Below are 16,191 nucleotides of genomic sequence, written 5' to 3'. Positions count from 1 at the left end.
GTTTTAATAGTGTGAGTGTTTTCTAGTGCAGCCTGCCCCGGCTTAGGATGTTGTAGTTAAGATTGTTTTAGACTCTATCATTTGTGTGACGATGATATGCCTGAAATGGAAATCATGCTTTGAATTTTGAATCTCTGGACTGGAGTGACATGACACTCTCACGACACAGGGCAGTGGTAGCAAAGCTCGGCTGTATGTCTATAGAATATAATTTTAAAAAATCTACGTCTAAATAAATTCATTGTGGAGACAAGAGGAAGAAAATAAATCAAGGGATATTTCCGTGGTGATTCTCAGCTAAGAATCCAAATAAGTTTAAAAACAGCAATCCCAGCTGACTGATCTCGGTAACTTGGCCACCCCAATGTCAAGGAGAACTTTGGGAAGGGAAAGTGCTGTGGTGTGTCCCAGAGACACCGGGTGTGTCCCCAGGGGGTGGAGGCCACTGGAGTCCAGGCAGAGAGCAGGGCTCTGGGCTGCAGTGTCTGGAGGAAAGAAGCAGGGTCAGGCGCAGAGCTCAGTGGCACACTTTGAAACCGTGTCCGTGTTTTCTTTGATGTCACATTAAGAAATTCAGCTATTAGAAGCATTTGAAACTCACTGCCTTAGCCACTGCGCTCACCAGTCATCCACTGGAGTCTCTTTTTATCCTGGCTGGTGAAAGCCCTGGAGCCCTTCCCATCATCATTAGTCCAAGATGACAGTCAAGTCCTTCTCTGTGCCCAGCCCTGGACAAGCTGGAAGGACCCCCTCCCTTTGGCGTGAGCGACCAAGCTAGTGACCTCATGAGAAGGACTTGAAGTGGCACTAAGGTGAGGCTCGGCTCTCACCAGTGCTGGTGAAGAATGCTGGAGACCAGAAGCCCTGAGCTGGTTTCTTTCTCCATGTCTGACCTCACTTGATAAAAGGTCATTGCAGAGGTGACAGAGGTGGCTTTGTTTTTATATTTATTTTTTACAAGCAAGTTGATGAAAATGGGTGTGTGTGTGTGTTTTCCCCCCAATAGACCAGAGATCTGTGTAGTTCGAATCACCTTTGTATGTAAGTGACCAAACACAGGGCTGCAGCATGGTCCCCTAGAGACCAGCTCCTCTGAAGTAAGTGCTCTTGTTACAGAGCCGTCCACTCACGCCACTTGTTTGGCCCTCTCCTAGAGCTCTCCAGATTGCACTGTGGCTTGCCAGCCATCCACTACCGACATTTTGTTTCCATTAAGTTCTATATAAACGATTCTCAATCATTTAGTAAAGAAAATAAAGTCCCTATGGTATGGATGTGGGTCCTGAAAAATCAGTGTGACAAAGAAATTATCCTTCTTAAAATAACTTTTTCAGGCCCCTGAGTATTTCTTTTCTGGTTCTCAAAGTTTGGTCCATGGACAAACAGCAGCATTGCCTGGGGACTTGTGAGGAAGCAAACGCTTGGACTCCAGCCCTTGAACTGAAGCCTCTGGGGTGGCCCAGCAGTGCTTGTGATGCCCAAGTTTGAGAACCACTGTCTCTGAGCCATCCCTAACTTTTCCTAAAGTACCGTCTCAGTGTGACATGCACCTACACAACACTTAACATGATCTTCCCTTGAAGCCCATGAATTTCTTTTTTGATGAAAGATTACAGCACAGGTTGCACTCTTTCTGAATCTGACCCTAATTTAGTTGTGGTGAACACAAAGTTAGTACATTCATTGATCATTCAGGACTCACACACTCATGTGCTTTTGGGGTCAGCCATGTGACACAGATGAGAGAATAACAACATAAGAAAATAGGGAATATGCACAACCACGTGCCCAAATGGAGGTTTGTTCCTTCCTGCTTAATGCCACTGACGTTCACGTTGAAGAGAATATTGTCCGATCAAACAGAACACGTTTGTCTCTAATGTTCAATTTATACTACTGCCAATCAGGCTAAAGACATCTATTTAAAGTCTATTCCCGAGAACAAGATTTGTAAATAGTGATGTTATTTAATGTTGATGGCTGTTGGGATTAGATATTTCTAGACATATGAGAATGTCTTATTAAAAAAATAAAAGAAAATAAAAATGTATAGGATGCTAAAGCTTTGCTTTGAGTCAAAATTTGTACAAAATTCAAAGTAGAGTCTATAACAAGGTTTAAAGACTTGTGCAGGCTTTGAGGTCTTACCATGACTCGACTTCATTTCTCATCTGATTTCACTTAGCATTAAGTTAAAAAAAAATATATGCAAGAGCAAATCCAAGACAGCTGCCACTTGAAAAGAAATCAAAGCCAGGCGAGGCGGAGAAACTAACACGAGATACACGTTTCTGATCTCAGATCACCATGAGGCAGGACTTGTGGGTTTGGGGATCAAAAGTTAATATAAGTAAAGCAAGTGTTCCTGATTTCCTTTCATCTGAGAAAGGTTAAGGAAAGGAAATGGCATGCCTAGGTATTTTTTTCCCCTTCCAAGAGAAGATAATGTCTTTTTGATGAGCATGTATTTCCTTTTCTCTAAAAAATAAATGTACTGAAAAATAAACATCTAGGCTCTTTAGTTTAATGAACATATTTGTTTTAGGCTTCTAGAAACTCTAAGTATAAAATTAAAGGACATTTAGATACAGGCTCTCTCATTATTTTCCTTGAAACAAGATCATCTGTATGTTTATGAACTCCTACCTTTATACCATCAGAGACTTTCTCTAAAACCCTGTATTTCTAGGCATCACAGAGTTACCTATATAAGTTGATTCAGGAAGCACTCATTTTTGAATCATTTCTTCCTTCCTTGACTCCACCTTCCCGCTGAGACCCAGGTGAGGGACTGGCTTGCCTGTAGGGCACAGGTAGGGAAAGAAGCAGCCAGTGTGAGACTTCGATGCTTGGCGCGAAGGCCCCACTGAACCAGGAAGCTGCCCTACAGGGCTGCAACAGGTTTTTGGCATGTGTGGATTTGGGATCAAGTTTACAGATCATCCAAGCTTTCTAGCCTACTCTTTGTGAAATCTCTGTTCAGAATACTACTCACTTAAAGAGGGTTGGGCAGACAGAGTGCTTGGTGCTCCTGTCCTCTGAGCTGGCATTCATCCCCCGTTCCTCTGGTGGCTGCCAAATGTGTTGAATGATGGGTGTCCCATGGGGCGCTTTCCTAAAGTGTTGGGCATGAGACATCCTTTTCCAGGGCTGTAGTGTAGGTGCCAACTGGCAGACGATCTCGTGTAGGAAACCAGGCTGGTGGGGCACCCCTTGCAGAGACTTCTAGTACCGAGGATGGAGCCCAGGGCCTCTGACATGCTGGGCAAGCGCTCTACCACTGAGCTGCACTCCCAGCTGAAGCATCTCATAATGGTAAGCTGAAGTACCAAGGTCTGGAAATGCGCTTAATACCTCCAGGCCACCAAGCATCACAGCGTGGTAGCACAGGGTGCTGTGGACTACACCCACTTACTCTCGTGATCATGAGGCTGATTGGGCACCGAAGCTCACCCAGTGCTGCCCAGCATCTCCAGAGGGTCACATGGCATATCCTTAGCCTAGGCAAAGACGAGAAGTCAAAGTACGGTTTCCCTGAATGTGCGTGGCTTTCACCCCATTGTAGTGTTGAAAAATCATAAATCCTTGTAAGTCAGAGATTGTCTGAGATTCCTGGAAATGCCTCATTTCTTTTTTAAACCAGGCTAAAGCTGAGGCCCTGGACATGTTTAAACACTTAGAGACTTGTACAGAAAGAATTTATTTCAAAGCTTCTCAGGAATCCAACACTATTTGGAGGTTGTTCCATACCAAGAGACCGTATTGTGTCAGGGTAAATTCAATACAACAGCGATTTATTGTGCATCTACTGTAGGCATCAATTCTAGGTACTTGTATATCATGGAAAAAGAAAAGACTCTCGGGGTAGGTGGGGGTTGGGACTGCAGTGGTTGGGGTGGAATTGCAGCCTGGAATCCTGTGGGAGCTAGTGGCCTAGCAGGCACCTGGCAAGGTGCTCTAGGCAAGAATCAACTGGATCCAAGGTTCCAGGGCAAATGCACCTGTACATCCAGGAGGGAAGGAGGCCAGGATACTCAGGCTGGAGGAGTGTGGGCCCTGGAGAGGAAGGGGGGGCGGCCAGAGCAGTGAGGTCACTGGGACCGACAGATCACCCAAAGGACTGTGGCTTTTGCTCCGTAAGGAGTGGGAGTCATTTCAGGGTCTGAGCCCAGGAGTGACCACTTTGACTAGCACTTTCAGAGAATCATTCTGCTGAGTTGATCATAGATTTCAGGCTTGTGGGTGTGAGGGGTGGGAGACAGAGAGACTGCAAAGGAGCCGTGGAAAAAATAACCCAGGAATGAAGATCCTGGCCGTTCGTCCCATGGTGGCAACCGTGCTGATGAAAGTGATCACTCTGGATTTTGAAAAGACTTCATTTCAAAATGATTTTATAGGATTTACAAGCATAGCACAGAGAGTTCCCAAATACCCTTTATCCAGCTTCCCCTGAGGCAAATAGCTTATGTAATCGTGGCACATTGTTTCAAAACTTAAGAAATTTAAATGGGTACAATGCCATTAACCAGATTGCAGACTCTCTTTATAATCTAGCAGTTTTCCCGTAGAGGTCTTTTTTATTTTTTCTGTCTCAGGATCCAATCCAGCATCCCATACTGAACTTAGTTGTCAGATCTCCTTAGTCTTCTCCAAAGTGACCACTTCTCAGTCTTGCCCTGTTCCTGACCTTGGACATTGTGAGGATGACTGGTCGGGTTCTTTGTGGACTGTGGAATTGACGTTGTCTGTTATTTCCTTAGCACTGCGCTAAAATTATAGGTTTGGGGAATGAGTACCATAGATGGTGGGCCTTCTCAACACATTGTGTCAGGACTGTGAGATGCGAACCTGGCTTTCCCCAGTGATGTTAGCTGACCCGTCATTTGGAATTTCCAGTGTCTTCCAGGCACCTCCATGAGAAGTGACTCTTTTCTGATTTCCACACTCTCTTCTTTGGAAGTGAGTCACTAAGTCCAGCCCACTCTCAAGGAATTGGGGATTAAGCCTAGACCTCTAGAGGGAGGGATGTCAAAGTCTTTGTGGATATATGATAAAATCACCATAGTGATGATTACATTTTGCGGGGAAGAGATACTTTGAAGGTGTGAGAATATCTTTTCTCCTTAAGGAGATGCATGCTATTAACCCAAGGTTATCTGTTTCTTATGACCTGAAACAAATTGCCACAAATCAAGTGTCTTAAATCCATATTGATTTACCATCTTACAATTGTAGGGGTCAATGCTGGTAGGTTGGTACTTCCAGAGACCCTAAGAAAGAATCTGTTTTCTTGATTTTCATTTTCTTCAGGCTGCATTCCTTCATTCTTGATGCCTTTGTCTGTCTTGAAAGCCAGCAGCACAGGGCCCTTGGATCCACCAGGTAATTCAGATTAATCTCTGCTGTCAAGGTTCTTGAGATGCCAAGTCCCTTTCCCATGTAAGGTAACATATTCACAGAAGCCAAAAATGAGAATGTCCATATATTGAGGAAAGGGACTTTGTTTACTTACTCCCCTCACTTATTTACACATAAGTTTACAACTACATTTATTTATGTGCCTCTTTGGACACATATGTGTGTGTGTGTATATATATGATGTGTGTGTGTGTTTATATAATACACATGAATTTGACTATCTGGATCTGTGTCAAGGATAGAAACAATTGAATTTCCAGGTAGGTGTGAGAAACAGAGGAATTCAGGAGGACATGAAGTTTGGACCAGAGTTACTGATAGCATAAAGCTGATAGTTGGTATCAGCTGAAAACAGGAAAGTTCCATGCAGAGTAGCTTTTGCAGAAATTTAGTTTTAGTGTTAGATATGATGAGCTTTTAATTTATTTTTTAAATAGAAATATAAGTGGAGCTATTAACTAGGAATTTGAATATAATTGTTTGGAATTTCTAAGTGTAGTTCCAGCTAGAAATGCGAAGTGGGGAGTGATCAGCATGCAGATGGCATTTAATACCCAAATGAGACACACAGGAGTGAGCCGACAGAAAAGGCCCAAAAACTAAGTGTTGGCCTTTTTCAACCTAAAGAAATTTAGAGAAGAGAAATATGAAGCAGAGAATTAATTGAAAAGGGTAGATTCTAGCTCCCTTGGTAAGAGGGTGAACAACCACTCTGACTTGGACAGATTATGCTTTAAATATGGATATATAATTTTAAAATAGAATACCAAATACCAGGTAAAAAATGCTGGATATTTTAAAATGTATGGACATTACTGAAGAAATATTAAATCAAACAAAAGTCTCCCTCAGTCCTAATAGAGATTAATACTTCTAAAGTTGCTTCTTCTAAAAGGACAATGAGTAAAAATATCACCCAATTAGTATTCATTACTTATCCAGATACTTAAAACTTAATGGTTCTACTGAACTTTATCCTAACCCATTAGTTCCAAAAGACTAAATTGTTGCAGGAGAACTTTACTCTGGCCTGGTCTTAGCAGCGTTTACTCTCTCGCTGTTTTGTTCAGACTTTTTGGGTGGTAAGCAGACTTTGAAGAACTAAGAAGTAGGGGAGCTAGCCCCCCAATTTACCAGGCCTAAAAGGCAATCAGGGTTGATTTTAGCTATTCTACGAGGCAGATAGTTAGAGACAAACCACTATTTAAAGGCAATTACTTCGAGTTATAGAAATTCTTTGAATCTCAGAATGTTTCCAATGGAGCTGTAAAGAAATGAGTCCTTATTAACAAACTTATTATCCTCTAATTCTCACAGTAGCAATTATGGGTTCGGAAACATACGCAAAAGCAGTATTAAGGGCAAAATTACAGCAAATAATCCTTTCTACCTCAGTCTAAAAATATCCATTTAGGGGTGGAGATAAGCAAAGGCAAAAGAATTGCTGATTACAAAATGAGCCATAACATCGGTCCATTGATCAGAGATGTAAATGTAATTTCCTCTTAAATTATCCCATGGATTGCAGTTTAGCAGTATTAGACAATGATAACCACATGAGGTTATCTAGACACTTTTCTATTTAATTTAGCAGCTATCTCAGGAGGAGTGGCCTACAGGGAGCTGACAGGAATACAGATGGGTAGAGAGGAAGCTGGGGCAGAGTCTTGCCTAGGCTAGAATTTAAGGATCCTAAAATCACTAAATCAGCTCATGATTGCCAAGCAAATTTTAATCCCAAGGCGCTGTGTCTTTATTAGGGACCCCAGAGAAACTGAACCCATAAGTGATATAGATATAATAGGAGATTCATTATGAGTTTTGGCTCATGAGATTATGGAGATTGAGGAGTCCTGCAAATACCCTTGGCAGTGCGGAGAATCAGTGGAGTGAGTTAGTTGGAGGTCAAAGGCTCAACACCAAGGTGGCTTGATGGTGTGACTCGTCTGAGGTCGGAGGCCTGCCATCTGGGAGTGGGGAACACCTTGGTATAAATCCCAGAGTCTGAAGATTCGAGAAACAGAAGCTCTGATGTCTGAGACCAGGAGAAGATGGGTGTCCCAGCTCAAGGAAAGAGAGGGGATTCACTGTTTTACCCTACTTTTAAAATCCTATCCAGGCCCTCAATGTTAGGATGATGCCTGTACACATTGGTGAGGTCAGATCTTTTTAACTTAGTCCACTGACTCGAATGCTAATATCTTCCAGAGACACCCTCACAGATGTATCCAAAAATGAACAGAGAGCCTATATTTTGGGAGTAAATTTTTTTGCCACATGCACATCAGATAGAGTACTAATCTCCAGGGTATATAAAGAACTCAAAAAACTTAACACCAAAAAACTCCCCAAACAACCCAATCAGAAATAATATTTTACTTGGTATGTGGGCATCCTTAGCCCAGTCAAATTGACACCTAAAATTAACCATCACAAGTCCACTTCTGGTCAACTTGGCATCCATAGGCAGCTCCCTAAACCATAATCTCCAAATAAAAATAATACTGAAGTCATAATCCCACAGGGTAGTGATGTTACTGACCACTTTTGGGTGTTACTTAGAGATTGTGTAGAAATATCAACAAATGAGGCTCAAGTCTTCTCCTCTGTCATCTGACCAAAGGGAAATCTTCATGAGGCCATGGGTACAGGCTGGAAGAGAGAAAGCAGTATATTAGGAGTGGGAGCCTGGGATATTTGGACCACTTCTTCCTGTAATTTACTTGTGTCTTTGGGGCCCGCCTGAGGTTCATCAGGTATACACCACTTCCATCTGATGATGCAGTCTCGTTAGGCACTTCCAACTTCATGAAGCTGTGGTTCAGGTGACAACCAGCTTATGACAGCAGGTTCTGGTTGCATGGTAAGTTGGTGGTCCTTGGTTAGTTTTGACTGAGGCTCAGTAGCAGACCCAGAAGTAGCAATCAAAAAGAGAGTAGTTTTCTGTATATAATGACGGGCCCTTGAGCAAAGTCCTGAACACCTGCAGTGAGATTTACCTATACGACCTGCCAAAACCCCAAACAGGATCCCTGTTTGCCACCGATACTTCAAGCCCCACTGGATATGCTGGATCCTCTGGCTCTCAGGGCAGAGCAGCCCATGCAGCAGCCTAGGGTCATCGCATGCTTTCTTTTTGATCAAGGTCCTGCTCAAAACTAGCAGCTTTTGGGGTCACTCAGTAAATTATTCAAGAGCAATGCTCCAAAATGAGTAGTATTTCATCTTCAAACTCCTAACCAAACTCTAAGCACAGTACCCCGTTCTTGGTTAGAGGAGAGGACAGATGCAGCAGCATCTCCTTCACCCTGGAAGAGAGGTCTTGACATGTCCCATGCAAATGGACCCCTATACATTTCACCAAAGTGGAAGCTCCCTGAATTTTAGTTGGAGTTATTTTCCACCCTCTTACATGCAGGTAGGTATCTTTACCAATATGGCTAGAGTAGTCACCCCTCGACACTCTGTCCAATCAATACAAGGAGTCCTATCTTGTAGAAGGGAAAAAGATCAAGATATCTGCAAACTCAATCATGACATAGGGCTGGAGAGTTGATTGCCATTGATGTGGAATGGTGAAGGTACACGGTTGACCCTGCCAGCTGAAACCAAACTACTTCTGGTAGGCCTTATGTTAGGCTTGGAGAAAAAGGCACTCATGATATAAGTAGCTACATACGAGGTATAAAGGGACATCTTAATTTGTTCAAGCAATGAAACCACATGTGCAAATGTAGATGCAGTCGGATTCACTGTTGGTCAAGCTTACAAAAGTCCACTGTTAACCCTCCAAAATCAACCATCCGTCCCCTGTGAGGCCAAGTAGGAGAGTAGATGGATCGTGTCAGGAATCACCTCGCCTGCACCTTTCAACCTCCATGGGAACGCTCACCTCTGTGGTCCCTCCAAGAAGGCAGTATTGCTGTCACTGGCTATTTTCCTAGGCATATGCACTTCTAATGGCTTACATTCGGCTTTTACCATCATAACAGCCTTCACTCCACGGGCCAGGAAACTGACACGGAGATTCTCCCAGCTGCTAAGTATGACTATTACACAGGCTTTATGGAATTAGGGAAATAACCACAGGACAGGTTTCGGGAGCCACCAGGCCTACTTTGGTGCGTCTTTTGATCTATGTTTCAACCATCCTCCAAACAATCATCAGAGCCCTTTTTATTTCCTGAGTGGTAATAAAAAGAATGCCAAATCTCTGCTTAGTGGGCCCATATCTGTACATTCGGCCTGATCCAATTTTATGTTCCTTTGATCATTATTCCACACCCATAATATCCATTTCAACACTTGTTCCCTGCATTTCTACTTATATAAGTTAGAAAACAAAGTAGTTCTTTGGTGCGTAGCATAGTTAATCATGAGTCAAACTATGTACCTCACCTTCAGGGGTCTGCTGGGATTTCGATCTATTTATAGCTCTGGAAGAAAAGAGGACAGGGGAGGTCCAGAGGAGAATTAGCCTTCTTGAATGGCACCTGCCTCCAGGAGGCCATTACCATCCCCTCAGGCAATTCAGGATTAATCCTCTCAGATGGAGGTGGAAAGGCTGACGCTGGGATATGGACCCACTTCCACTGTGGATAGGGAGGCCACTCTGCTGGGGATGAGACCTCTTCCACTGACTGTGAATATTAATTAGAATTTAGGGCTCCATGGCCATGCTTCCTAGGGGTCTTCCCTCATGATCCCATCTCAGTTTACAGAACCGCATTCTTTCTCTATCACCTGGATGTAGACACCCTGTGAATCTGGGGGGTTCAACTAGTGCTATAATTCAATTATATAAGTCAATTATAGAATAAGGTCTTGGGCTTGATTTTCAGCACTTTTAGCTTTGGTCTATAGGAGATAAAGCTTTTCCTTAGGCCACACCTAGAAGCTCTTAGGTGATTTGTGCAGGGCATCACCTGGGCATTCAAATCCCTGAGCTCACCTTTTTTTCCCATTACTTTGTTCAGTGATATTAGGAGTAACCAAGCAATGCCATTCCATTCCATAGTTTTCTGAAAATGTTAAAAAAAACACCACGTAAGAGGTATCTAGCTCCTTGCTTCTTATAAGTGTTGGCTGGGTGTACTCAATGCAGATATTATGCATCTCTCTATGAACAGCTTATGCCATGCTCTATGAGTGCTCTTTCCCCTATAGCAAATACAGTCCTTAGCATTCTTAAATATTCTCCGAGAGCTAATTCCAAATTTTCAAAGCCAATTCAGAAAATTCATCCTTATAATTCTGTCCCTTTAAGGCAACTCTTGGTGCCCCAAATTTCTATTAATCAAGGTTCTCCAGAGAAACAGCATGAGTAAGATATAATGAGAATGGTCTCACAAGATTATGGAGATTGAGAAGTCCCATGGTATGCCATCTGCAAGGAAGAGAACAACAAAAGCCAGAGGTATACAGCAGTCCAAGTCCACACATCTGAGAACCAGGACAGCTGTCACTCAGTCCAAGGCCCAAGGTCTCAGAACCAGAAGGGGCTGGTGGAGGGTGGCCTGAAAACAGGGAAAGAAAGCAAGCGCTGGTGCAAGTCATAGAGGCCAAAGGTGAAAAGACCAGGTGTTCTGATATGTGAGACCAGGACATGGGGAGGGAGAGGGTTCCCCAGTAGGGTTCCACCCCTACTGCCCTCAGTGGATTCCATGATGCCTGCACACAACGAGGCAGGTTGTCCTTGCTCGGTTCTGATTCAAATGCTTTTTTTTCTGGAGATATTTTCACAGACATATCCTGAAACAACAAATTACCAGCACTCCAGGCATCTGTGAGTTTGCGGGTGTGTGTGTGTGTGTTTGGGGAAATCATGCTAACTCAAGGAAACTCAGAGGACTCTTTAACATTGGACCAATTATCTAGAAATCACTCTGGGATGAGGGCCATGGAAGGGCCTCCACATCTGGCAACAGTGAATGTCATCATGACGTTTCTGAAAACCTCTACACGGTATTCACCTGAACCTCCTTGTGTTTAACTTGGGGGTAAGATTCATGGTTAAAGCTAAGTGTATTCTTTTTGATACTCTAAAATGGACAAACAGTTCTGTTGTATGGGGAGTTCACTTTCTGTTTTATATCAAAGTAATCTCTACACAAGGGGAAGAAAATTCTCTTCAGATGAGTTGTTATGCATCTAATGTTAAGACCACCTTCCTCTGAAAAAACTGGGCCAAGGTCATATCAGCTGCCAATGTACACAAGTGCAGAGACTGCCATCAATTCTGAGTCACGAACTGAGTGTGCATAGAGGGAACTTTGGCACCTCACTGTGACCATGATGAGTTGGTTGAATAAATGAAACTGTATGGGGTTTTATTTAAGAATCTATTTTCATATGCTGTCCATATTTTTATATTGAATATAATAGGTTGAAAATAATGAACCAGTGGAGCAAAAAGTAATTATGGATACAATTGAGGTTTTGGTGCAGAAGTCTCATGATTTAGTTTCACAGAATGGTAGCAATGGTGGCATGGCCCAAAGGGCATCAGAGTCAGTCATTCTGGAAAAAACTGATCCTAGTAAAGTTAAAAAACATTCATTGAAAGAAATATTACTCAGAATTTTCTGTATGATAACGTGCGCTGTGAATCATTAGGAAAGGAATGTGTGTGTGTGTGTGTGTGTGTGTGTGTGTGTGTGTGAGCTGGGTAAAGTTTTGGATCTTTTGCAGCTTGGAGACACCAGGCTCTGTTTTGTGCAAGGGTGTCATTAACCTTGCTGACATTAACACAAGATGTGTATGGAACACCTCAAGCTTTTCTCAATGATACACTGGATCTACAAACCATGAATTCATCTGAGCCCTTCTGTAAGTTGTGACTCAGTGTTTTCAAATAACAAACGCTCACTCAGTTTACGTGTCTGTTCTTTGACTCAATTCAGGAGAACTTATGTTTCCTGGTTCTTATTCCAGGGCTTGGGGTGAGCTGTGTCAAGAAGTGCACTTTGTTTTGGCTGTTGCCCTAAGTTGCTTTTGTTCTGAATTGAGTGCCTGAGGTGTCTTGGAACCTCTCCCAGCATCTTGAAATCAGTTCTGTTAGCTCTTGAGACACTCAGCATTAAGCACAGTGGCATTGCCCAACTTGGATTGAGGTCCTTGGTGAGTCATTCCAAGAATTGGCTTTCTGCATGTAATCCCAGCTGCTCAGGCAGCTGAGGCAAGAGGATTGTGAGTTCAAAGCCAGCCTCAGCAAAAGTGAGGAGCTGTGCAACTCAGTGAGATCCTCGCTCAAAATAAGATACAAAATAGGGCTGGGGATGTGGCTCAGTGGTCAAGTGCCCCTGAGTTCAATCCTTGGTACCCCTTCCTACCCCCTCCCCCCAAAAAAAAGAACTGGTCCTAGGGAAGATCCTGAACAATGCCACTGCCCTTTGGTCCCAGGACAAGATGGCATCTGGATCCAGGCCTCAGGAATAGGCTGGGGTCCTCTCAGTGTGGAGCATTACTTCAGCACTCCTATGACACAGTGGAGGCCTATCAGGACAGAGAATTGTTTTCTCGGGTGATGTTTCTTTTGTTGTTGTTCTAGTGATGGCATTTGGGGGTACATTTTTCCCTCTTATTTAACCATCTTCTGGAACATAGCTATATTTAAAAAACTCTTCATTATTTACAACTTATGGAAACGACAGATCAAGATGATTTACATATGTGGGTATTTTCTTGCCTAATACCTATTCAAGGGAACAAGATATTTTAATCAACAGAAAAATCATCTGTAAAACACAGTACATTTTAGTTATCTATAGACATTATCTCAAAAATAAAATTCAGTTGGATGCAGTGGCACACGCCTGTAAACCCAGTGACTCAGGAAGCTGAGGCAGGAGGATCTCAAGTTCAAAGCCAGCCTCAGCAAGAGCAAGACACTAAGCAACTCAATGAGACCCTGTCTCTAAATAAAATACAAAAAATAGGGCTGGGGATGTAGCTCAGTAGTCAAGTGCCCCTGAGTTCAATCCCTGGTACCTTTCACGAAAAAAAAAAAAAAAAACTAGAAGAATTTCACACAGGAAATTCAATTTTTTTTAAGGAAAAGAATAGGCAAGATTTACACTGAGTGTGGTGGTGCACTCCTGTAATCCCAGCAATTTGGGTGGCTGAGGCTGGAGGACTGTAAATCCGAGGCCAGCCTCAGGAACTTAGCAAGAACCCATCTTAAAATAAAATAAAAAAGGCTGGGGATGTTCAGTTCAGTGGTAGAGGAACTCTGGGTTCAATCTCAGTACCCCCCCCCCCAAAAAAAAATAATAAAAAAGAAGAAAGGCAAGAAGAATATTCTACACAATATTGTATGTCTTTTAGAATTTAACATTTTTAAAGACAAATGGCATGAATAAACAATGGCATTGGCCCTCAATTTTTGAAAAAAAAAACATATGTCATGAATAATTTGGAGAGAGCCAATTTGTGGTCTACCAAAAAGCATGGGTGCCCAGTGCTGCCGCGAGGGCTCTCCAAACACTCCAGGCCTCCTGAGTGGGAGCCAGGAGCGTGGGCGGGTGTGTGTCTCCCCTTCCTTTCCAACGTCCACCCCACAGTCCTCTTGCCTAAGAAAACACAACTCACATCATCAAAAGCAAATATTTCTTCCTCTGCTCTTCGTTGCGTTAACTCGAGATAATTGGAAATGAACGTCCAGTTGTGTTAAAGAAAAAGGAAAATTGCATTAATCAAGTGCGGTTCTCATGATGATTAAGAGATTGAGCCAATGTGTGGGGGTAATCATGACCCTCTACTTTCCTCTGAATAGACTGTGCTCGTCCCCTTGGTCTCAGGACACTCTCCACTATCTATGCTGGCTGGCTTCTCCACCAGGGAGGCATGCTGGGCTTCTCAAGGGACATGCGTCCTGATTCCCTTACTGGAAGGAATGGTCCAGGAGCACCGGGGAAAGCTGGGTATCTGCAGCTTCCAGTTCATCCTTCTCAATCTCTCTCCCTGACTGGGGCCAGAACAGCCAGCCTGGCCCTTTCTCTTGGTTTGGAAATTGAATGGCGGGGAGTGAGAGCAGGCAGGTGGGGAAGGTGCAGGAGATCTTAGGCAAGAAGAATATTCTACACAATATTGTATGTCTTTTGGAATTGAACATTTTTAAGACAAATGGCATGAATAAACAATGGCATTGGCCCTCAATTTTTGAAAAAAACACAGGTCATGAATAATTTGGAGGTAGCGCTAACCTTTGGCGGAACTGTGAAGTGTTTGAATTGGAGAGGGGGAAGTATCTATTCAGTCCCTTTCTAGAATTGTCTCCTGCCACTTTCTCCAAATTTCAAGACACACACACACACACACACACACACACACACAAGCTTCATTCCTTACTTTTCCATGGTCTCTCGCGAATCTCCTTTTACTCTCTGCTGTCAATCCATCCATCCCAGGGTTTCATTTTTCCTCTGGGATATCCACTGACAATAAACACAAGGTAAAATCTCTCTCGGTGTTTGCTCTTCATCTAGGCTGGAGACCAAAAGCCTTAGGGAATTCATAGAATCAAAGAAAAAGTGTTCCCGTAGAGGAATCGTTAATGTTGAAGTCATTGCTTTGTGGTAATTGGCCTGGATTGGAGAAGATCTTGCAGGAAGCACAATGAAAAGTAGATCACTGAATATCAAAATGACAACCACACAGATTTACTGCAATAAATTTTATCTAGAATTTTCTGTCAACACTACTTTTTGGATTTGGAAATAGTAAACAGCTAATTGTATTAGACATTGATCTACATGAAAGTTTCCACTCCATGGTCCGTCCAGATTATCCACATTTAACTACATTTTGCCTTGAACTTCCCTTCATTATCATCTGGCTGCCTTCAAAATAAGCTTGTTACTCTGAGGGAATTTAGATGGGAAAACTTGGTGGGGCTCCCAATTAGTGACACGGATGGGATCGTCACGACTTTTCCCATACTTAACTTTCTTCCAGAACTTAATTATGGCTCTGATCTTTGACCTGCTGGCTAAGTGCATTTGGTAAGCTTTTATGCTTCATCTGCTGGTGAATTGGCTGGTTTTGCTGTCCACACATGTTGATGCAGGTTTCCACAGTGGGAAGGGAGTGAGCCTCCTCCTCATCTCTGTGTGCTGGGAACAGGCGGTGCCTGTGGTCGTCACATAATCAGTGTTTCTTCCGTGGCTGTAGCCCAAAGGACACTGTGCCTCTCTCCAGACAGTGGCTGGAAAGGGTCCAGGGAAAGGAGAATGCAAGGTCAATTGGGTTCAGGAGACTTCGCCAGAAGATGGCAAAGAGTGAGATCTGGAAAGACCAGGGTAAAAGGTGACACGAAGGAGCCAGAACAACTGTCTGGGAGCCACGTTGGTGTATGAAAGTTGGCAGGGAGTGGCTGCTCTCTGGAATCTAAAGAAAATCACGCTGCCCTAAAGAGAAAGAATGAGCCTTCACCTCTGCCCTATTTGCCGATAATCCTCTGCAGCTTATGGAAGCATCTGAAAGGGGGTTGTAGCTGTGCCTTGTAGGAGTCAGGGCACCCCAACAGGAAGCTGATACTGGGAAGTCCACTTGGGATTACATGGCATTTTTTAACCCTGGCATGTAATGTATCTGACTCCTCCCTCGCTTCAGATAGGAATATTATTTTTCTAGCTCAGAAGCATGGCCTTTTGGCAGGCAAAGCCAGCGCTTGCAGGCTGATAAGCATTATCCCCTTGCACGCTCAGTGCCTTCCCAGGTGACATGAACAGCTGCTGCAGATCCCAGGCCTCCGTTCCTGCCAGACCACAGGCC

Source organism: Callospermophilus lateralis, chromosome 10 (assembly GCF_048772815.1).
Source record: "Callospermophilus lateralis isolate mCalLat2 chromosome 10, mCalLat2.hap1, whole genome shotgun sequence".
NCBI classification, from domain to species: Eukaryota; Metazoa; Chordata; class Mammalia; order Rodentia; family Sciuridae; genus Callospermophilus; species Callospermophilus lateralis.
Note: the sequence above shows the minus strand (reverse complement) of the source record.